General features: G+C 38.9%; 1 protein-coding gene across 1 annotated transcript in view; it reads right to left on the bottom strand.

The window, feature by feature from the left end:
- Nucleotides 1-23,486, bottom strand: part of LOC108242030 (G patch domain-containing protein 8) — a 54,493-nt gene that overhangs the window by 17,799 nt on the left and 13,208 nt on the right. The gene's annotated exons all lie outside the window — the stretch shown is intronic.

Genomic DNA, 23,486 nt, shown 5'->3' with positions numbered 1-23,486 from the left:
GGGGGGGGGAGTTCAAATATAAAGGCATGCAAATGGCACAAGGACAGACAAATACACATGCACCGAGCAAATGGCACCGAGACCTGAGGGGCTAAATTGCCTGTCTGCATGCTCACATCAGCCAGAAGGCCTTTTTTTTTTTGGAAGTCCAGAAACTTGCACAATGTTGTGTACAATAGATGTGCGCTCTTGCTTGTATATGTGTGCGTGTATGTATGTGTGTGTGTGTGTGTGTGCATTCATGCCATGCTCTGCTTCAGAATGTAATTTCCCTCAGGCTAGGGGCTGCCAATAAACACTATTGAATTCTGTTCTACACTGACATGATGGGAATTTAATTTGAGGTTGTCACTTCTTTCTCTCATTCTACCCTTCTTTCTTTCCTTCACTCTGTCCCTCTCTTCCGCCTCTCATGATTTGCTTTTGTGCTGTCCCAGACTTTTTTTTTTTTGTTGCACTCCTCTTTTTACTCAATTACTTTCTCTCTTACTTTATCTCCAATTTTATTTCCTCTATTTGCACTTTTCTTCCTTTCTGCCCCCCCCCCCTTTTTTTTTTTCCCCTGTTTGTTAAGTCCCGGGTTGTTCAGAGACGGAGACTTTTTGGCCCCAATTGGCCTCAGTAATACAGTATGCCTGCAAACAGGAACAGAAGTGAAGAGGGAAGAGTGGCGTTATCAGATTGCAGGCAAGAGAAGGAAATGACCCTTGCCTTGCAAACATCAGTACACACATCAGCACTTTCATTGCAAGTGTAATAATCATTATCGGCAACCACTTGTTAAATGTTAAAGCTCTACCCGGGTGATGTTTTAACTGAACACACACACGTAATTAGAAAGCCATTGTCCTTCCCGAGCTCCATCTGGAGGTAGGTAGCTTGTGCACACAATGGGTGAAAATGAGGGGAGGCTCAAGAAAAGGCTGACTGGGCTCTCCTGGACTAAAATCAACCGAGATGGAACTGATATATATCAATCCTGTGACTCTTCGAGTGTGTGCGCCTCCGCATTGATCCATCCTGCAGGCTTAAGTCACTTCCAGGAAATGATCCAATCACAGCGAGGGTCCTTCGTTTGAGTTATACGGAGGTGAGGTGATTGAGATAATGAATGTGAAGTGTTTGTCAAGATTAGAGCAGAACTGTGTGGGCACGTGTCTTTGTATGTACATATATTTGCACGCTCACCTCAGGCTAACACTTTCCTCTCACTTCCCTGCGTTCTGTCAGGATAATAACTTTTAACAATAAAATACAGAGAGGATATGTAAAAAAAAAAAAAAGTGTAAACGCACCAAAGCAGAAATGTCAGTGTGTGTGAGTGTGTGAACTCGAGAGCAATTAGTTTGTCACAGAGGCAACCCGACAAGTCATTTTTCTGTTGGAAACCAAAATCAAACATGAGAAATTTAATTGGCCCTGAGTATGTACGCATCATATGATTTTTTCCCCCCTGACCCTGAGTGCCAACATCCGTAAACTCACCTAAAGGAATACACACTGAGCGTCCCAACACACACTTTAACATGCACAGTCAGATACAGACTGTCAACCTTAAAACCCCAGTGCCAAAATAATCTAGGCCTCAGTTTAAGTCACTTGCTTAGATCTGTTTGTGGAGTAATTACTTCTGATACATTTGAAGGGCTGTAAGGACAGAGATTGTTGCTTGTTTTTGTGTAGACTTGTGAATAATAGTTTTTTTCATGCTTTCTTACAATTCTTACTGCAGGTTTGTGGAAGAAATGTTATTTTCACTTTTAAAAGGAACAGAAGTAGGAGTTACCGATCATAACCAAAGTATCTAACAACAGTGAGTGTAAACAATTAGCTTGAGCTTTTGTGGAAATGAACTGGTTGTGTTAGTTTTACTGAGATGTTCAGTCAGTGTTTGTGAAAATTCACTGGAAACTAATGACTCCCCACAGTATATCATGGTGTAAAAGGTTTTATACGATTTTCCATTCAAAGAGTAAAACTTTCTTATAATCTTTTAAAGGGTTGCCAGTTAAAACCCCCTCAGTCTGACTCAACCGTTGTGTCCTTGGGCAAGACACTTCACCTGCCTTGCCTGCTGGTGGGGGTCAAAGGGCTCGGTGGCGCCGGTGTAATGGCCGTCTCACTTCTGTCAGTCTGCCCCAGGGCAGCTGTGGCTACAATGTAGCTCACCGCCATCAGTGTGTGAATGGGTGAATGACTGACTGTAGTGTAAAGCGCTTTGGGGTCCTTGGACTAGATAAAGTGCTGTACAAGTGCAAGCCATTTACCAAATGAGCAGAAAAATCATAAAAACCAAAGAAATGAAAGCTGAGCGCTGAATGACTTGATTGAAGAATAATTTGTTAAAGTTAAAAAAAGCAGAACCAAGCTGCAAGCAGCAAAGCTAAAATTAACAAAATTTTTGCTAAAATCTACAAATTCACAAAACCATGACTATAAGCTAAAATTAGCAAAATTGTAGCTTAAAGGTAACATTTTCAAACTGTACCTAAAAGCTAATATTAGCAAAACAGATGAGGTCATGCATGAATCCCAGGAATGACGAAAGGTTTCAGGAGTGATTTGTGACAAAAGGGAGGCAGCAAAGGTCAAAGGAAAAGTTTACAAGACAGTGGTGAGAGCAGCTATGTTGGATGGTTTGGAGACAAAAAGACAGGAGACAGAACTGGAAGTGATGAGCTGAAGATGTTGGGAGGCACAAGGATGGACAGGATTAGGAATGAGGTCATCAGAGGTACAGCACAGGTTGAAGGACTGGGAGATAAAGTTAGAGACGCCAGACTGAGACGGTTTGGACATGTCCAGAGGTGGGACAGTGGGTATATTGGTAGAAGGATGTTAGAGACAAAGAGGAGACATATGGATGCAGTTAGAGAGGACATGGAGGGAGTTGGAGTGAGGACAGAGGACGCAGAGAACAGAGTTAGATGGAGGAGGAGAACTTGCTGCGGCAGCCCCTGAAAATGGAACAGCTGAAAGAAGAAGATGGCTAAAAGCTAAAATGTCCAGTAGCTAAAAAATAAAATCTGCAAAACCATAAAGCTAAAAACAGGAAAATTGTAGTTGTAAAAAAGTAGTTTTTAGAGATCAATGTTTTTGAAGAAATTGAAGAGATCTCAATGTATTTCTATGGAGAAACATTTTTGTAAATAAAGTTGAATAATTTACACATATAAAAACTACAATTACTAAAGTTATAGCGCAGTATTTATGATCGAGCCAAATTACTTGATATATGAATGATTCATATAGCACAAAGTATGCAGAAGAAACTATAAAACGCTGAATCAGCATTCACGCTATTATTTGAAACCAAAAGAATTCAAATAAATGATTATATGTCTCTCATTAAGTTTTACAATGTTTTATCCTTCTCATTTCTATAGTAACAGAAGATCCTAACAGCTCCTCAAACTGTGAAGCACCACTACGTGGTAAGCTTTAGAAGGGACCACTTTCCACCTCACAGACTCACAAAATGGTGTGTGATAAGGATACACACTATAATGTGTTCTGCCTATCAAAGGGGCCCTTGGGGAGACCCCAGGCAAAACTGAAGTCATTCATCTTATAAAGTATCATCTTATTTCATCTCACATCAGAGCCAAAACCTTTGCTTTATTTGAGGGACAGATGTCCTTCCTTATCTCTCTGGGTTCGTCGGAACCACAAGCACACTGTCCCTTCAAACACTGTTAACACAAATATATTGATCACAGACTGTTAAATACTTGCCTCAGAATAATGTCAGCGTTAAAGGACAAGTTCACAATTTTACATGTCTTAAAGAAACAAAGTTTTTGTTTAAATGCATCCATAAGTCCAACGTGAATCTGCAGTTGTTTAAAGTTGTCAAGTCAAGAGAAAAGTTATGCCTTTTTTAGTTAAAAAAAAAATCCTATTTCCATTCTGAGTTGCTGTAGGAGAGTTAATTTATTCTCAAAAAAAGGTTTTACTGTGACAGATGTCCGCTTCATTCAGGGAGGAGGTACTGAGAAGGAGAAACAAGTGGGAGTGAGAGAAGCTGAAGGCCTAAATTTATGGACGAGCTGCTGCAAAGAAAGCAGACGGACAACTGCGAGATCTGCAGAGAACATTTCCAAATGTCATCCGGAGCGAAAACCGTGGATGACCTTGTAAATTTCCAAACTCCAAGAGGAAAGACAAAACTGAGCAAAAGTCAAAACACCTTCTTGATTAGATAACTCATCAGTACAGGAGGATGGTTGAAGAAATGTTTTCAGAGGCAGGAGTTTTAAGGAAACAAGATGTTTTCTTGGATTTATTCTTAATTTGCAAAGAAAAATTTAAATTATTTACAATTTCTCTGTGACACACGATTACAACTGAAACATCTGCACAATGAAGTACAAACCTAATTTAAGTTGTCTCTGGCTTCTGAGCATCCTGAGACGATGACGCCGTAATCAATCAAAGCCTTCTGTGAATTTAAGACTTGATGAAAATTTGTTGCAGCTGTTTGTAGATTCTCCCCGAGGCTCCGACTTCAGCATCACTGTTCTGACATCGATTAGGTCCCCCGACGAGCAGCGTCTCCCACGGGCCCCCGGCGAGCAGGACCATGCTGTGGCAATCATTTGTGCTCAGACCACTAACAGTTTCTGGGTCTGCTCCTGCAGGGTTTTCTGGACTCGCTGTGGCTTCAGCTGCAGCTGCCCCCACAATGTTTCCACTTTGCTCCTCACCTGCTGAGCATGATTTAAGCAGTACTCCTCCTTCCGTTTTTTTTATTGCCCTGCTTCCTCACAGTGAGTTTGGCTTTCACCAACAGGTTCCAACTAAATATAAGCAGTCCGACTTCAGAAGTCATCGTGTCAGCAAATCTAAAATCTCCAGTCAACGTGATGACTATCATCAACAAAGTTCAAATGCTCCAAGATTATTTAATTAGAGACTCACACATATTCATATTGAATTGTTTATTGCAGGCGTTTTCAGTAAAACTTCAGTAGTGTTCATTAAAAAAACTTGATTCTTAAGCCAACACATATAACCCCCCTGCAGACATGTTCTTTAACTCGTTGCTCGCTCAAGAATTTTGTGAGTACGACTGTGGGGTTTTAATTTTCTTGTAATGCTTACATTACATTACATTTGAGTAATCACTTCTGTCTCTGAACATGTGGGGCAAATGTGCTGAAAAAACCCTTGATAGGAAGAAGGAGCGTGTGGGAGTTTGTTCAGTCGAGATGAAAATTGTTTTACTTCTAAACTTTCCTCTTTTCAGAGACAGACAAGTCGATTTTCTTGTTTGGTTTTTTCGGACTTGTGTGACTCTTCCTTGCTCAGCCCACAGTCTCCAGCTGTAAATTCCAGCAATTGGCTCATTAAAACTGATGTAAAGGCTGAACAAAAGCTGAGATACTTTAAAAAATGACCATAGATGCAGGAAAATATGTACAAGCAAAACAATAAAACAAAAAAAAAATCATTAGTTAAAGCTCTAGCATTTCTTGAAGGAGTGCATATCACTCACTGCTTTTTATGCCGGAGTTTTAGACTAACATAATCCTATGTTGAGAAATGACCGAGTTGTAACTTTTTTCGTCAATCTTTATACATAATGTTACAGTAGATGCAATCTCATGCAATATCAAAAGATATCTCACTCAGAGTATGCGTTATGAGTGACTCTCAGCTACGACCAGATCAAATTTTAGTTCAATATCTGTAACACTGAATGAGTTAGAGCCATTTTTGTGTTCGCTGAGGTTAATTCTCCATGGCAGCCGTGTTGAAATGAGTTGACTCCAAAACTTAATCATTTGTAGAGGAACATTCAGTAATTACTTTCAGAAAGCTGAATTAAAATCTGTCCAGCAGTTCATGAGATATTTTGGTAACAGACAAACAAGGTTACCTCCAACAGTTAATGTTGAAGTTTTAAGCAAAGGTTTCACACAATAAGTGGCAGCAACAATTAGCTACAACCACACAGAACCACAGCAGAAGATCTGTAACATTGAGTTGTAGCCATTTTTGTGTTTTCTAAGGTCAGTTGGCTCCAATTAGATTGTCTCCAAAAGTTAATCAGTTTGGGTCTGGATTTGGACTGCCGACCACCACTTGGCAACCTGGTATCTGTTGTTTTGCAAAGAAATATTACAGCTTGCAAAGCAAATCAGATGCATATAACATTTTGATAAAATCCCTAATGTTAAAATTTTAAAATTTGTTGATTTTTATTTATCTTTTGTGAGAATGAACTGCGAAAAACAGCTTTTAAAAACACTGTATGAGGATCAGACTTTCACGTTTAGAGTAAATAAGACAGAGGAGAGTGAAGTCTTTTCGTTTGCGTTCTACATGACTGACGGGATAAATTGTTATGATTCAATCAATTAAACCTAAATCAACAATTAATTCCCACCAGCCAACTGCTCTTAAGCTAAATTGTTTCTCTCATCTCACTGGTCACTCTCTTGTTGGCCGTAATTAAATACTGAACAGTATTTTCATGGATAGCTGGACTCAAACTGGAGAGCGTGTGAGGATTTGAGTCTGACATGACAGCTTGTAACTGCCGCATGGTATTTTGAGAGCGTTTTGTTTCTGTGATGTGATGCTGTTTAGTCGAGACATTATATGGGGAAAGGTCATTAAAAATGCCAGCCTACACAAATTAGATGTGACCGGGGGAGAGCGAAGCTGTTTGATTCATTGAAAGGAGCACAGAGGCCAAATACGAAAAATATTTACACTAATTATACAAGATATTTCTAGACACACATATAGGGATGTCATGTGTGTGTCATCACATTAGAAAAGATGTGCAAAGGCAAGTGGGTGAGTACTTTATTAGTATTGGAAGAGGAGTGCGAATGTGCGCCTCCTCAGACTTATTAAACATGCTGGCTCGGACATTCAGGGATGTAACTGATCAGATGTTATAATTGTTAACAGCTCTGCAACACAAGTTTTAATTGCAATCTCAGCTCAGTATGAAATTTAAATCACAGCAGAGCCAGCAGAAAATAGGACGGAACAACACTCATGCATGCATAATAAATGCGGAAAGAGAGCGTGGTAGGAAACGGCGAATGGTTACAGATTCTCTCTGTTTAATTACAACTGTATATAATACCTTCCACGAAATGGGGCTTGTACTGTAGGGGGTAGATACAGTAAAGAAGATACACTACAAACTATATAAATATTGCAAAGTTTAAAGAAACTACTCTCCCAGCAACTGCAGAAACAAAGTTTCACGTTTTTTTTTATCCCGTCTGCTGTTGCTGATATTCCCAATTTATGAACTGAGTTTGCGTTGTTAAAAGTAAAAATAAATTGTTTTTGAATTTTTATTTTACTCAGAACAACCAGTAACTGGTTCCCCCGTTTATGATTGACAACATTTGGTGTATTTGTTACAGCATGTTTGTTTTTGATCTTCTGTAAACTACTTGGTCTCGTTTTCTTTAGATTATTATGTGGTTTGATATTTTGTTTTTAAAGTCATGATTTTTGTTTGTTTCATTGATATTTTCATTGGATCACTTCAGTCATCCTTGTTTCCAACTTCTGTCACACCACTGTTAGTAATCAGCACACCTGTTGTCATTTAGTACTCACCTCTCCCAGGACATATACACCCTCGGATCTTTGTCAGATTCTCCTGATTATTCCTGGAAGATCCTGTTAATCTCCTTCTCATCATAGTTCGTTATTTTTGGATGCCTGCCTGTTTAAGTTTGAGTTTTGATCCTCATCCATCTGCCTCCTGCTTGCCTGGATTTGGGCCCTTCAAGAACTTCTTAACCACTAAACATGACAGTATTCTTTGGTTTGTTTGGTTGGTTGTTTATTCATTCATTTATTCATATATTCAAAAAGTCTTTAGTTGCTTCACTCAAATCCCAAGGCAAGTCCCGAGTCAAGCCCTAAATCCTAAACTTTTAATTTGAATTTAATTAAGTCCTAAACAAGCAATTTGGCCGAATATGTAACTTGATTAAAAAGTAATAAAAGTTTCCTGAATATATGATGGCTTCACAAAAGGCGAGTAGCTCTTTGTAAAGCAGGAAGAGCAGCGAGACGGTTATTTTCTGCAAGTATCCAAACAATCAACAAAAGTAGAAAAGGTGCAGATATTTTTTTACATGATAAAGAATCTTGTTCCTGTGCATGACTCTTCTCCTTGTATCATTCCTGCTACATTTTGACTCTGGACTTGCCTTGAGATTTAAGTGGAATAACTATAGACTTACTAAAAAAACGAATGAATGACCAACCAACCAACCAACCAACCAACCAACCAACCAACCAACCAATTAACCAACTGTTTATGAGGAGACCTGCAGTGTCTCCCATCTGAAGCTATAAACAACAACTCTGCTCTCTGAAAGTCACAATTCGGTTACACGGTGAGTCGTAGGTCAGTTTAATCAGGCCTTTAGTGTAAACTACCTGGAATGTAAATGTTAATTGATTCAAGAAATATAGCAGTGACACTAAACCCCACGTTTTATTTGGAGTAAAATAGCAAATATTTTCAAGTCAAAAAGCTTCAGTCCTGTTGTCACTGGTGTGGAAGTCTGAGTCGAGCTTCAAGTCAAGTTTAAAATCATCCAAATTATGACTCAAATCAAGTGACAGGAGTCCACGCCTCTGAAATCTTGCCCCGTATTTCTTCTAAATTAGATTTCAGTGAACAAAGCCGAAAAAATAAAAAAATAAACAGGAGAAGAGTGTCACAACAACACGCTGTGAATAAAAGACATTTATGAATTCAGCAAACTTCTAATTGCTACTGTGCCTTGTGAGAACAATTCAATAAACAATTCACAACTGTTCATCAAGCCCAATTAAGTCTTTAATTATCTTCAGCTTCGTCACTGTAATGAATAGAAACAATTCCACCTGAAGTGATTTAAAAAAAATAAAAAATCTCTAAGTACATTTTAATTTCTTGCCTGTCTCTAAAGCGCTCCTATGATTCCTTTACTCAGACACGTGTATTCAGACAAGCGGGGAGAGGCTCCGGCAGCACCAGAGTCTGGAAGAGGGGTGAGATTTCTCGTCATTCCTCTGAAGCCACAGTGACAGTTGACCTACGGGCTAAATTGCTTGTTACTGTAATAACCTGAAGATGTCTATGGCACGGATACTCATGCAGAAGCACGCACACACAGATGGAGTGCCAGGCAGGATGGCTGAGTGTTAATGAGCTGATATTTGCAGCCCTAATGCATCTCCCTCGGCTGCTTGTAATAAGCCTCTGTGGTCTGTACCAACCCATTTATTCATTAGATAAGTGTGGATCCATCTGCATATGTGTTCCAGCCTGTTTTTTTGTTCATTTGAAACTGTCTGATAAACCTTTTGTGCCTGGGCATCTTTGTTTCCTCCGCATCATTACAGCCAGGTGAAGGAATGTGGCTGAAACAAGCGATGACTAAAATGACAGATGTGTTGATGCTGTTTATAGCTTTCGGTTTTAGAAGACACAAAACAGTAATTCAGAAATATGAGATCCTAATGAGCAGAACAAATGAAGAGACAAAAGTAGTACAGTATCATTTTTCATGTATTGTATTTCCTCCACCTTTTTCTGTATCAAGTATAAGCAACATGTTTTTTTTCTTTCTAGTGGAACATTTGGATTTAGATAAACAAATCAAACAGCCCCACGTGGAAAAGAAACATGGGCGTTTTTTTTTTTTTTCTCTATTTTGAAGTTTTCATTCTTTGCCTGGTTCTGACAAAGGTTTAGGTCTATTTTAGTCCAAAACATGAACAATATTCTTTTTTCAGAAACAAATGAAAATGCAGAAGAAACTTATGCATCTCAAGAGTCGATAATAAAAAGTTGTTTTTTATTGATTTATTTTAGTTTTTTTTGATTTGAGGCATAGACATATTGTACTAATCGACCAAGTGTCCTTGTCTTGTCTTGTTGTTGGGAACTGAAGCCAGCAGGAACCGTTTTACAGAAGTTGCCATGTTATATTTTTGGAACATAAACATGAACTTTAACATGAAATATTTAATTACAACTAAGCTTATTAGAAAATGAATATTTGAACATACATGAGCAAGGTAAAAACTACATGAATCAACAAGCATCAACATCTGCACCTGAAGCAAATGATCTGAAGGGTATTTTTATTTCGTAACAAAAGCAATGTCCCATTTGTTAACAAGGAGAGGACGGGGCCTAAAACTTGTCTTGGAACCAGCCTACAGGCAAGTTGGTCCTGTTCAGGCTTCAACTTCCGGGTTTTAATCCAAGGTTTACTTTTTTTTTACAGTCTGTGATTTGAAGACTTTATGGGCCAGATGGGGATGGTCCAGAGAGCCTGCATTTACCCATGTGTGGTCTACGCCATAACATCACATGAAGCATCAAATAATCTCTAACAAGTCTTGGTTTCTATTAGTAAGAAAACGTTACCTGTCATGCACTGCAAACCTGATTTTTTGAGAAATAATACAAAAGGGCTGCATGTGGAAACACAACTGTTCAAGACATTCACTCTGGGCAATTTTGCAGAGCGATTGGTTTGCCAGCTACCTAGTGAGAAATCTAGCAACTGAGCAAAAAAAGGTGAATGCAGCTGGTGGTCCTCTGGAGGATTTATTGTGAGTGAGTGTGCATGCTGATAAGCGTTGCAGCCTCACATTGTTTCAGCTGACCTAAATCTCATCCTTTACTCATGAAATGATCCTGTAAATAAGGCCGAATACTTGTGATACTGATGTCCAAACAAAAGAAACAGAATGTCATCACAATGTTGTCGCTGCCAATCTCCACAACATACTTCCATCGTCATGTCGTTCCTCCTCCTCAGCTGAATTTCCAGTTGTGAAAAGCCATTTCCAGCAGGGAATCTATTCTTTATTGAGTCCATGTGGAAATGCCAACTGCAGTGAAAATCAGAACCAATTTTTTTTTATTTTTTTTGTGCATTCTCCCCATATCTCCTGTGTTCATGTGTGAAAACGGCATATGGGTGAGGGAGTGATCCAAGGAGGAGACGTGCAGATGGAGGAGTCAAAGCTGTCAAATGAGAAAATCCTTGGTCCCATAACGTCAGTCTTAGGCGACATCAAACCGTGGAAAGATGGCATTTATATGTCACGCCACTTGATAAAAGACACCTGTTTTAGGCAACACTTGTGTTTCCTCACTGTAAACTCCCCCAGAAGCTCCCTGAGTCCTCGCCTCTTTAAAGGTGGGGGTACGAAAGCAGACGAAAAACGATTTTCAGGTCAAAAGAGGAGAGAAGTCACAAAGGCTCGAGTTGGAATACTAGAAAACTTTCCTTGAGTGCTTCTTGCGTGACGCTGCTAACATATCCCTTTACCTCTCTCAGACACATCTGTAACATCTCCAAGCCTGAGATGTGAGAGGGAAATATCTGCGTTTCCCTACTCTCTAGGGGCCTCCTCTCTCCTTGTCTTCCTGTCGCGTTGAGATGCATTTAAAGGATTCGAGGACACACTGAGAAGGCGGGAACAAAGGTTTCTGGGTCATTGGAGGAGAGGGGTAACTTTACAGGGCAGCTGATGTGTTACACAAAACTATCTGGAAAGTTGTCTGTGGAAAATCGCTCATCCCAGAGGTTTAAACTACAACCATCTTGTGATGAGAAGAGGGAGACTTATAGGTATTTTTGTCAAACCTTGAAAATAACATTATGCACAATCTAATGCAATATTTCAATATATTACATGGTCTTACATTAGAACTTGGAGTATCTTTTGTTAATGACTCTCAGCTACTACCATTTCATGTTTTATATCAATATCTGTAAAATTCAAGGTAGAGTAACTTTCGTGTTTTTTAAGTTCAAGTGGCTGTGGCAGCCATCTTAAGTTGGATTCCCTCCAAAGGTTAATGAGTTGTAGATGTACATCCAATGATCACTTTCTGAGAGTTTAATGAAAATCCGTTCAGTGGTTCATGAGATATTTTGCTAACAGATAGACGCGATTGATTCAATAATTAATGACAAAGTTTTAAGCAAAGATCTCACGTGTTGGGGATGACGCTCAGCTACTAACAAGCCAAATATTAGCTCAATATGTGTAAAACTGGCTGAGTTAAAGCTATTTTTATGTAGTCTAAGGTTGTTTAGCTGTGGCAGCCATCTTGAATCAGATTGACTCCAAACATCTATCAGTTGTGGATGTCTATCCACTAAATATTTTCTAAGTGTTACATTAAAGCCTATCCATTTGTTCATAAAACCAATACAGTCTGAATGAAACTCTGTTTCCTCAAACTGAGGTCATTCAAAGACCCGTCTCCAACAGGTAAGATATTCATTGTTCATCACCTTCCTGGAGAATCCCACCTAAAGAGATCTGAACGATTGTTTCAGGAATACGGCGCCTCAGCTGATCTCTGTGGGAGTCACCATTACCGGTTGATGTCCAAACCAAAACCAGCACAGAGTTGACAGAAAGGACACCGGTTCAAACAAGTGCTGAGCACGTATTCCTTCATGACTGGGGGCCTGTGATTCTGGTGAGAATCCAGCTGCCTCAGAAGGTAGGGAGAGCTGAAAAAAGCAGAAGTTAGGATGATGAAAACCACCCCCTATGTGTCTCCAGCGTTTGCCTGCTCCCTTTGTGTCTTTCTCTGCTTTTAAATTGCTTCCTCGGCATTGCTTGGTTTCACCTGTGTCTCATCAGCCAGTCAGCTCCTCTGTGTGTAAATATAGTCTCATTTTGCCCTCTGTGCTTTGTCAGTTTTTAGGCTCGTCACCTGTGCATGTCCTCCTCTTAGAGGAAAGTTTACTCATGTTTGTTAGTTTACTCAAATTACCTGTTATAGTTATATCAATCTTACTATTAGCTAAAATGACCTGATTGATGTTTTTTTTATTTCTATATTTCTGTATTTGATTCTGTTGTTTCTGTGTTGTAAAGCACTTTGGATTGCCTTGCTGCTGAAAAGTGTTATATGAATATATTTCACTTCACTTATTTATTTATCTAACTGTTTTCTCATTTTATTAAATAGATTTTGGGTTTTGACAGACTGGACTCTGCAATCACGTTTTGTTTAATTTCATTTTTGGTAAAAATTCCCTTTTTTAAATTTTCACCCTCTCGTCTGCCACATGTTCTGTATGTGTGGTGTTTTACCCAGAGCAGAAGGTAACAAGCAAATAATTATTTAAATTAGAAGTGGCTTAGATTCCAAATAAGATCTTCAGAAACACAAATAGTGTCTTATTTTAAATATTTAGTATTTGAGAATAAAAAAGTCAGTTTATTTTTTATGGAAGTCATCAAGGATGGGCTGTGAAATCGGCTCCGTTAGCTGAGGTGGCCGTCGTGATTGAAGTTGACTCCACAAGTTAATAAATTGTAGATGTACATCTAAAGATTACTTTCTGCAATTTTCATCAAAATCAGTCCAGTGGTTCATGAGATACTGTGCTAAAACGAAAGACAAATGAACAAACACAGGCAAAAAAACGTTATCGCTCGCCCTTTAATAATTAATGGTGGTGCCAAAAAGTGAAGGTGCATCAAGTTTTTAAAGTTACAAACTAGTTGGAGCTGCTGTCATTTTAAAATGTCAGCCAGGGGGACACAGGGGAGGCAAACAGCGTGGGTGAGGTGCTTTGTTAAAACAGTTCCCATAGTGAGTCCATCTGGTCAAGGTGTGTGTGCCCCCTGCTGTGTGTCAGTGTGTAAATATCAATATCATCTTGTTTATTGGGATTCTAGAGAAGCTGCTGCATCATTCCTACAAGATACAGTGGTGCTTATTTGACAAGGAGGGGGGTTTCATACCATGCCCCCATGAAAGGCGGATGATTATGTAACTGCCACTGTTTTTGTGTGCATTTGTCTGTCTTTTAGTAAAATATCTCATGAACCAATGAAATGGATTTAATGAAACTCTCAGAAAGTACTCATTGAATGTACCCCTACAGCTGATTCACTTGTGGAGTCAACACATTTCAAGATGGCCGCTACACCTAACTGACTTTATCAAATGCCAAAATGGTGATAACTTAAGCAGTTCAATAGATAGTGAGCTAATATTTGGTGTAGTAAGAGCTGAGACACAACTTCACCACATTCTCTGAGTGCTAACAGATCATTTGACATCTTGGTTTTAAAAGTTTGGCATACAAGACAACGGGCAACATGCATCCCTCAAGGAATGCTACTTTTTAAATTATATATATATAGATAGATTTTTTGCACACAAACAATTCTGTGCAAAAATATCAAACAACTCCTAGTTTCTTTATATCTTGATTCCAAGGAGCCAGACTTTCTTTTAATCTTTTAAAATGCTCTTGATCAATAGTTCTCCAAGATATCTGGAGATCTTTGAAAGCTTTTCTTTGGACTTTCTTTGGAAGGTAAAGAACAACATATCAGCCCTAAAAGCTATCTGCAGCCGATGAACACTATCTGAAATTCCTTAAGCAATAACAGCAAAAAGAATCCAGCAAACACCTGACACAGTACCTCATCACAGTACATCATCTTTCAGTTGATCATCATTTGTGCGACAAGTTTTCAGCTAATAATTGTTTGGGAGTCACCATGCCGGTGCTAAAATACTATTTTATGTCTCAAACTGTGTTATCTTTGGTATTTTTTCAGAATTTAAAGTTGAGAGATAGTGACAAATTGTGTCTGTGGCAGTCTGTTGGTAGCAAAGTGCTTACAGAGCCAATTAAAAGCTGTTTTTTTGTGAAGTTTTGCTAGACACAACACTGTTCATCCCTTGAGTTTTAGGAGCCTCTTTATTCAAAGAGTTTAAAAGAGTTAAAAATTTAATTAAGTGGCTTAACAAGCAAGAGAAGATTCCACAGAAAATGGCCAGGGACTCAAAAAAGTGAGTAATAAAGTGGATAAGTCCAAAACTTTTTAAAGGAACCCTCAGAAAGTCTGAAGCTTTATTGATCAAGACTACCTTTAAAGATTACAAGGAAGTTGGCTCCTTGCATGAAAATGTTTTGAAATTTAAGATGACTTAACAGTTTTGCACAGTACATGTGCATGTTCATATTTTACGATTTTTGTTTTACCAGTTAATTGGTTACAGCCTGGATTATACAATAATGATTTTACAATTGATTTCCATTTTCAGTAATGACCCTAAGTAAATGTGTTTATTAGTGCATTTATAAAAGACACAAAAACAATTTCACATTTAAGTGCTGATATTTAACAAAATTTGTTTTGAGGCATGTCAAAGTTTACAGAAGCAAAAGCAAAATCTTCAAATTTAGTCAAATGCAAAAAGAAATGCAGCTGTTTTTTTTTTTTTGACTCATTAAATTTAGTCCTGGAAGCTCAGTACACTTATAAATATAAAGAGCATTTAAACTAAACAGTATGAGTGAAAAAGGCCAAATATATAGCTTTGTTTTTACATCAGGTAAAATCTATGGTATGTTTTGGCCTTACAAATTACACATTTAGTGTTGCTCTTACATTTAAGTGACCAGAGTTATACTGCAGCAATAAATAGGCTCTAAAAGCGCCTGTAGACATTTATCTAAAAAACACAAAAATCAGCAGCACAGCACTCTATTTAAACTACAGCTTATTGCATTCAAGTATAAAAAAAAGGAAAAACAGTGACAGAAATGTACTCGTAATCTTAAATATGAATAGACTGCTTTTGTACAGAGCTTTACACACATCTACAAACTGCTCTACTCTCCTGTTGGAAGTCATAAATCTAAGATTAGTCACAACCACACGATCACTCAGCAATCAATCAGAATTTAATTGCCTGTCCATCACAATGCAAGGCCATCAGAGCCCCTCCGTAGGTCTGTCGACCCTCCAAGTAAACAGGGTTCGTTCCCTTTCAGTTATTCATGCTGCACAACAGATCTGCCCAGATCTGTAACACAATTAAAATCTGCCCACCTCTCAACATTCCAGCCCTCAGTGTTTATGTCGTCCTGAACACAACATGAACTCAGCCTGTGGCTTGCTCAGGACAAGTTACATTAATCTAGTGGGCATAGCCTGAAGGGGAAAAAAGAGCATCTGAAGACGTTTTCACGAACTGAACAAACACAGTTTCTTTCCAGGCATTTTGTAGATTAAATTTGAGCTGGGTGGGATTGAGGCATAAACATGAAAGGAGGAATATCCGGATGCAAATTTGTAAACCGCTGTAGTGGGGCATTCTGTTTTGTCTTTTTAACTTAAAAGTCCCACTTATTCACTGAAGGTTAACTTCACAACTCCAGCCCTGAATTACATATTTAGTTCACGTCTTTTTGCCATGCAGCACACACATACTCTGGGGGGTTGAAAGATTTAGGAAGCACCAAATGATGAGATTTTGATCATCTTCACTTACTGATAAAAAAAGGGAAGTGGTAAAAATGAAATTAAACTTCACATATTGAAGAGTCATGTCACTGCATTGCAATAAACACAATATCAGATCAAATGGATAAAGAAGTTGTTAGTATTAGGTTTCATTAACTGGCCTTCCAGATTCAGTAAATCCAAACTTAGACTGGGGAAAGATCTGGGGACTTGGCTGGCTGTGTGAGAACTTTAACATGATTCAGGCAGTCCGTAGTCTCTGTGTGGACGGGTGTTGTCTAGTTGAAACACAGTACCAGCATGCTGTCCCAGGAGGAGGACATGTTGACGCAAGATATCACTGATGTTGTGCCCTGCCATCAGGGTCCCATGGATCACTACCAGAGTTGACCTTAAATCATACCCTGTTTGACCTGATGAATATCAAAATGTCAAATAAATCAGTCCTGTGGTGAGGAATAGGCATGTGGGCTTTTTCTCATTCATCCGCACACCATTATGCAAGGAGTAACCCAGGTGTGTCGCTCCAGAACATTGGTAGGACTGGTCCTCTTCCCTTGGTTTCACAATACTCACACACAGTGCTTTACAACATGATCTCTGTGACATCTTTACTTCCAACATGCTGAGCAACTGCACTTTAAGACCGCCCGGCCTCATGCAAACCAACAATACGATTCCTGTCAAACTGCTGGTAACGTTGTCTGATGTGTTTATGAGGAGCCTTCTGTTTCTGCCGATCTTCACTCACTGTTTTGCCTGAGTTTTGGACACTTTGGGAACCATCGGATAACACTCGTGACTCCCTCTGATGCTCGTTCAAAACATCCCAGCTCCTTACAAACACTGGCACCAAATGTACCCAGTTATGTCCAAATTGAACGATTCTTTATGGTGGTTAACAGTTTTTTGTCTCTGAGCGTATTATCCTTTAGATCTTGCCTTTCGCATCACTCCCCCTTTCATTTCTTTCAGGTCTTTTTATATTATTTCAGAATCCTCTCATTCTCTAACTCATATCAGTTATCCCTTTTTTGTGAACTAAAAGCTCTTGTCAGCTATGTGTCTTTCCCATCTTGGCGCTTATCAGGCCTCTCTTCTCTCGTGCTAAATGTCACTGCTAGTTTTAAACGTTTTTCTCTCCCAGCTGGCAGAGGAAAAAAAAAAAGACAGAATATATGTGGACTATTCACTCTTGACATTTGAATTACAGACACAATTGAAAAGCTTTCATGGATACAGTATATGGATTTACAGCATTGTTGAGTTATCACCCGAACATTACAGTAGATGCTTTTCTTGAAACATGCTGTCAATCACTTTCTTGTCCGTCCAGAAAGAATGACACATAACAGGCTGGGTCAAAGAGAACTGTTGTTCTCTTACAGTGATCAGACAGAAATCTGTCAGTTTTTGTGATGATACAGATTAGAGGGAAAGACAAGTTAAGCAGCTAAAAGTAATCAGTTTGGGAAGCTGCAGATTTCAAGAGCAGGATTTGTATAACTGAAGATTACACACACCAATCTTAAAGCTCGGCTCGGTCTCAGGAATGAGGAAACTTCCAGATGAGGGGTGAGGATGGATGAGAGGGAATGATGGGTTGCTGAATTGAGGAATGATTGCTCCCTTTCAAGCTTTTATGATTGCAGATTCTTTTGAAGCGTTCCAGAGCGGGTGAGAGTTTGTGTGCATGTTCGCTTTGTGTGGTTCATTTGTGCTATCAGGGGGATAACATGAGTGTGTCCAATAAGACTGAGTGATCTTTTTCCAGGAACATTACAGCATGAGTGCACGGATGACTAATGATACCTTTGAAGATGAGTTTAACTGTTTGGGGGGGGGGCACACATACACATGCTCCCTGATTTTTTATTTTTTATTTTTCTCTGTTTTGCACAACTCTGGATTTTTCGTTTTGTGACTATATAGAAGTTAAGACTTTGTGCTTACCAGGGATTTTCTCTGCTGTGCCTCCTACTTTTCTGTTCTCTACATCTTTATTGCCAGCCACCCGTGCCTGTGTGTGTGTGTGTGTGACCATGTGTGTGTGTTTGTTTGTCTGAAGCATTGGCAAAATATCTCATAAACCACTGGATGAATTTTAATGAGAAAGTAATTGTTGGATGTACATCTACAAATGATTGACTTTTGGCATCAACCTCACTAAAGATGGCTGTTACAGCTAAGCGACTAAAGCAAACATAAAAATAGCTTTATATTAGCTAATTTTACATACATTGAGCTAAAATCTGGTGTGTTAGCGTTTGAAAGTAATAAACAATGCATACACTTAGCACTAACTGATAGTCCAAAACCTATTTCTTAGACTGTCATTAACTAATGAAATCAACTGGGTCTTTGTGTTAGCAAAATATCTCATAAACCACTGGATGGATTTTATGGACTTTAATTTAAACTCTCAGAACGTAATCGTTGGATGTAAATCTGCAAAATAAAAAAAAACAAAGAAACAAACAAAAAAAAAAAGAAACAAACAAACCCCCCAAAAACAAAAAAAAACAAGACTAAGGCTAATTAAGGAGCTATCTACAACAGGTAAGATAGTAAATGCTTCCCAACCTTTCAGCATTTCAAAAGGGCTGAACTTTCCTTTTAAGGTGCCCTTACCATCATTCTCACTTCTTCTCACCCGTCCTATGGCTGCATTAGTATGTACAGCCGTGTAGCTCAGGGTTTAGAGGTTTATGTCTCTTAATAGACAGAGATTTGTCCTGTCGCACCAACACCCACATGCAGCTTACAGGCAGTCACTGCGGGAGAACGAATCTTTCCGCTCTGAGAGTGGAGGGGACACCAGGAACATTTATGGTCCTGTTTTATCCCCAAGAAGAAAGGTTCCATTTCTGTTTGACCATTTGTCACTTTCTCGTCTTTTCTCACACACACTCCTTCTTTTCCTCTTTCCTGTCCTCTTTTTTCCCCCACTTCTCCATCTTGAATTTGCTGTGATTGGATTAAACAAAAAAAAAAGAAAAAAGAAAAAACAGAGACGAGGAAGGGATGAGAGCTTATTAAGCATATGAGAGGTGAGATGACATTAGGCTGCACAGACAGAGACTGAGGAAAAGGAGGTGTGTGTGTGTGTGTGCAACCAGATGTGTAAGTGCGCACCACATTCCTCTATTTATCCCCACAGAAGGTGGGGGAGAATAGGGAGGAAGTGAGGCGTTTAGCTGTGGAGCACTTTAATCAAGGGGCGAGCAATCCTGCATGACCCACTCTGTCATCCATTATTGATGCCTACCTCAGCCAGGCTGATGAATCATTAAGCTACTCATCAGGCCTGGGAATTCTGCCTCCTCCCCGGCCGGTGACACTCATTTACATAAATCACACGCTGCTGTTTTTCACAAGCTGGCACCAAAACACAAACACTCACCCACACAGCCACACGGAGAAAGTTTATAGACTTCTGGCTCACTGGAAAAAGGCCAGTGCAAAAACACACGTTGCTGTCACAAGTCGAAGGTAACTCGAGCCTCTGAGGGCTACAACACAAACAGATGAAAGACAAAACATTACGCTTTTTCTGGTCTTTATAGTACGTTTGTTTCATTTTTACTAGATGACAGCAAGTTTTGCATAAATAATGAAACTAATATCTGTAAAACTGATTTTAGATTGTAGTGTTTACTAAGACTGATTATCTGTTGTGGCCATTTTGAATCTGGTTGACTCCAAAGGGTACCCAGTTCCAGATGTACATCCAATGATTATTTTTGAGAGTTTCATTAAAATCCATTTATTGGTTCAAGAGGTATTTTGTTAACAGACAGGCCGGGTTGATACCAAATGTTAATGCTAAAGTTTTAAACAAAGGTCACATATGATTTATTATTGCTCAAATTATATGTTTTGGATGACTCTCAGCTACTACCACACTAAGTTTTAGCTTGATATCTTCAAAATTGACAGAGTTATCGTCATTTTTGTGTTTGCTAAGGTAGCTTAGCTGTGGCAGACATCTTGAATCAGGTTGACTCAAAACGTTAATCAGTTTAAGAAAAAACATCTAGGGATTACCTTCTGAGAGTTTCATCAAAATCCTTCTAGTGGTTCATGACATATTTTGCTAACAGACAGACAAAAAACACACACAGGCACAATTACATGATTGCTTGGTTTTCATGGTGGCAGGCAATAACAGTTTCACACAAATGCTTTACTAACCTGATATATATAAAAGAAAAGTGTGAGGCAGGCGGAATGACGGAGAGTGAAATAAAGAGCAGCAGAGAAAAGCAGAATCTCACAGAGTTTGTGTTTACTCCTTCCCTCTGGGTTTTATGGCAGAGGAAAATTGGAGAATCTTAGGGAAACTGATGAGTACCCGTGGCATGCACAGGCACATATGCACTTACATGCTCACAACCCGCCCACACACAGCTTTCCTTCTTGTTTCTTCTCTTCTCTTCCCTCCTGCTGGTTCGGCGGCTTCCCATTCACTGCTCTGACTAATCCCATAGCACAGGGTTAAGAATATACCTCACAGCAAGGGTAAGAAGGCCACACAGCAGACACTTAAAAAAAAAAAAAAAAAAAAAAACAACCCACAAACATACATACACTAACAGATAGGGGAGTCCGGCACCCTGCCCATATCAAAGAGTTTGCCAAGGCCTGGTGGCTGGTAGCTGCAGGCTGCCTGCAGACCGCTGTGATGCTGCCATCCTGGCAGCGTGCAGCCAGGACATTTCTGCACAGCAAGCTAAGCTGAGCGCTTGGCATCTTCAATCTGCTAAACATAGAAATACTGCAGCTCATGATAATTGCAGTGTTTTGTGTGCGTTTTTGAATTTATTTATTTATTTTCCCCAGCTAATATGTGAACTGGTTGAAGCAAACAGCATGAATTATTAGTGTGCGTATATCATGGCTCTCACTGCTGGTGGAGGTAAGGCTGACATAATTTGATGCATTGCTACTCATGCGTGACCGACCCTTTGCTATCCGAATGTCCTAGTAGCTCCTATCTGCTATAATACATAAACATGAGCACACACTAGAATGAACAAAGAACATGTGCAATGTTATTATAATGCTATGTGTATTTTTTTGCTCTGCTGGTGCACTTTTTATTTTCCCCTTCATTTGTAAATTGAGTAAATATTACATGTCCAAATACACACCGATTCAATAAAGATAATGGCTCAGTAATTCTGTTTTCATCTCTTTGAATCCTTGACCTCCCTCTTATTGACTTTTTCACCACCTATTCTTACAGGGGGCGGGGGTGATAGGTCAGGGGTCAGAACGTGGCTGAGGCAGCAGAAATGTAAAAGCTTTAACTCAGGATTCAGCAAAATACCACTGATTAAAACATGTTTTCATCAAAGTGGATTTTGATTTAACTGCATGGTATTGGAAATGGTTTTGTCAATGTATGCGCTGAATAAGGAGCATCGTCCTCAAAGCAGTTGGTGAAACATAATACACTGATTTGTGTCCATCATAACAGACGTACAGTGTTGTATTTTAGGACATAAATCAGTGCCCTGCAAGGCCGTGGGAAGTAGGGGTGCTGCTGCTGCTGATGATTGCTGATGGATGCCAGAAGACATGTATATTCAAATGCATAATTAAAGTATTATTGAAAAAAAGTAAAAAAGACAGATTTTGTTAGTATTGCACATAATGAGATTTCTACAACATTGTATTGTTAGCTGACACTAGGCAACGCTAACAGGAAGGGAGATATGTTTGTATGAAACAGTGCAATTCAGTCTTCATACTTACAAAAAGAGCTATAAAAACTGTGAACAAAACTACCTTTAAGAGAACCAACAAATGCACTTTTTTTTGTCAAATTAAATACTTAACTATTTTTTTTAAAAGAAGAAGTAATATATAAAGCAAAAGATCAACTATTACAGGCAAAAATCCAAATATTTTCTCAAAAGAGAGTGTCGCCATCTACACCTTTATGACATAAAATGATCATTATTGTCCCAGAACCCTTAGCAAAAACTATTGTCAAACATCACGTTTCAGCTAAAGGACGAACAGAGAGTGATGAACTGAAAAATGTGAAACATTAGGAAAGTTTAAAGGTGCACAAAAAAGCCATTAAAAAGTAAAAAGGTTTGTGAGTGTGAAGGGGCAACGCTTCAGTTTTGTCCTCTTGTTTTAGTATTTGGAATGATTCATTTTGACTTTTACAATATGAAAAGTTGAGAAATTGATGAGAAAGAAAGACATTCCTTAGCTTTGCTTCAGCCTTCACCCTTTTTCAAACTGTTTATGACATATTTTGAAGTCTGAGTTTTTACTTGTCACCATCATTTTGTTTTATTTTCTTTCTTTTGTACATTTTATTTCTATCAAAACTACTTTTTAGGACAAACAATAGCTACCCTGCAGTGAGGGTACATTTGAAATCTTTTGCTTATGCCTGTCTTTGTGCATTAATATGGTCAAACTAAAAGCTTTCATATTTTTAATATTTATTTCATATTCTTTTAATATTACCATGTGTTCCCTTTTAATGAAAAAAAAATGGTTAACATGTTTGACCAATAGAAGAGCAAATGTATGACCAAATAAAAACAAAACAAAACAAAAACAGGCAGGGAAAAAAGGGCCCTTATGAGAAAAACTCTGACCCATGAGTGTATTTGTATTTTTTTTAAAGTCTTTCAGTTGTGTTAATTCAGACTGACTCACTGTGATCTGTATCGAGTGTATTGATGCACCCAACAGAGAAGTACTTACCATAACAGCCTATTCTATCCGAGGCACAGCAATGCAAAACATAAAAGCCTTGATCTTATGTCAACGAACCCCATCTGAGGCAAGTCAAACTTGTTCATATGCATTAAAATTCCTCCGCCACTTTGATCTATAAATGCAAAGTGCCTTCTCAACTTCTTTCAGCCGCAGTTATTTTTTATAAATCAGCCTTATGCACATAGAAAGTGGAAAGAAAAAAAAACATGATGTGAGAATAACATCCAAGCCGCTTTAGTCAGAAGGAGCCCCTCGGTCGCTGCTAGGGCTGGGACTATTTCCTGGGCTTCTGCTCAGGAGGTGCTCTCTTTCAGTGAGTCATCTCTCCTCCCGAGAAGAGATAATTAATTTGTCTGAGCTGCTCTTAACCCTGGCCTGGGTGTCAGTGCCGGAGATGTGCAGGCGTTTCAAGCACACAGGTGCAAACACGTGTAACGCAC

This window comes from Kryptolebias marmoratus, linkage group LG16 (genome assembly GCF_001649575.2).
Source record: "Kryptolebias marmoratus isolate JLee-2015 linkage group LG16, ASM164957v2, whole genome shotgun sequence".
In the NCBI taxonomy this organism is placed as follows: Eukaryota; Metazoa; Chordata; class Actinopteri; order Cyprinodontiformes; family Rivulidae; genus Kryptolebias; species Kryptolebias marmoratus.
Note: the sequence above shows the minus strand (reverse complement) of the source record. Positions and strands in the feature narration are given on the sequence as shown.